This window comes from Macrobrachium nipponense, chromosome 27 (assembly GCF_015104395.2).
Source record: "Macrobrachium nipponense isolate FS-2020 chromosome 27, ASM1510439v2, whole genome shotgun sequence".
Taxonomy (NCBI): Eukaryota; Metazoa; Arthropoda; class Malacostraca; order Decapoda; family Palaemonidae; genus Macrobrachium; species Macrobrachium nipponense.
The window spans coordinates 8,871,849-8,872,646 of NC_087216.1; the positions used below are offsets into that span (position 1 = coordinate 8,871,849).

At 35.0% G+C, this 798-nt stretch overlaps 1 protein-coding gene across 1 annotated transcript in view; it reads right to left on the reverse strand.

Moving 5' to 3' along the window:
* LOC135200804 (serine/threonine-protein kinase 11-interacting protein-like) overlaps nucleotides 1–798 on the reverse strand; it is a 249,900-nt gene that overhangs the window by 61,623 nt on the left and 187,479 nt on the right.

Genomic DNA, 798 nt, shown 5'->3' on the forward strand with positions numbered 1-798 from the left:
GTCGGGAACGTCGGAGACTATAGCTAAGGTATATATCTGCCAGGTAAGTATGTACAAAACTTTATTGTAGTTTAACAATATCATTTTTCCCTCACAGTGATTGATGTATGTAGTGCTTTCCTTGACAATACTGTTGGGAGATCTTTGCTACATCTGCTAATCTTTTTCATTGACATTTAATATTTCTTTACAATGTGTTTCATTTATTGTTATACAGATTAAGATGTGTGTTGAAAATTGGAACATTTGGAGTTTCTCTATGAAGTTTGAGTAATGAGTCTTTCTCATGCTTGTAGGGCTTCAATGTTGTCTTAATAATGATGATAAAGTGCACCATTGCAGTAAGTGTTATTCCCATATTGAGTATTATCCACTAAAATATGATGCCATAGGGCTTCAACGTTGTCTTAATAATGGTGATAAAGTCTCCAGCTTTGAAGTATCCTTAATGGACTTCCTTTTGTTTCAGACACTATAAAAGAATGATTGCTTGATACCTTCATTAAACCCTCATAAAGCAGTGATGACAAGCCCAGTTAGACGACAAAGAAAGTGAAGTAGTTGCACAACGCTCACTCACATCATGGGTTCAGTCATTACTACATACACTTACTGGTAACTTTGTAATATGTTATTTTGTTCAAAAAGCAAGCAAGTAAGAGATAGTTTCATGAGATATGCTTCATTACGACATGTTTAAGTTTGCTTTTCTTTTTATTGGTGATGACTGAATGTTGGTTAATCATGATTTTGAATTTGGCCCAACGTTTCCAGGAATACGGTTGGCTTGGTGGGAAG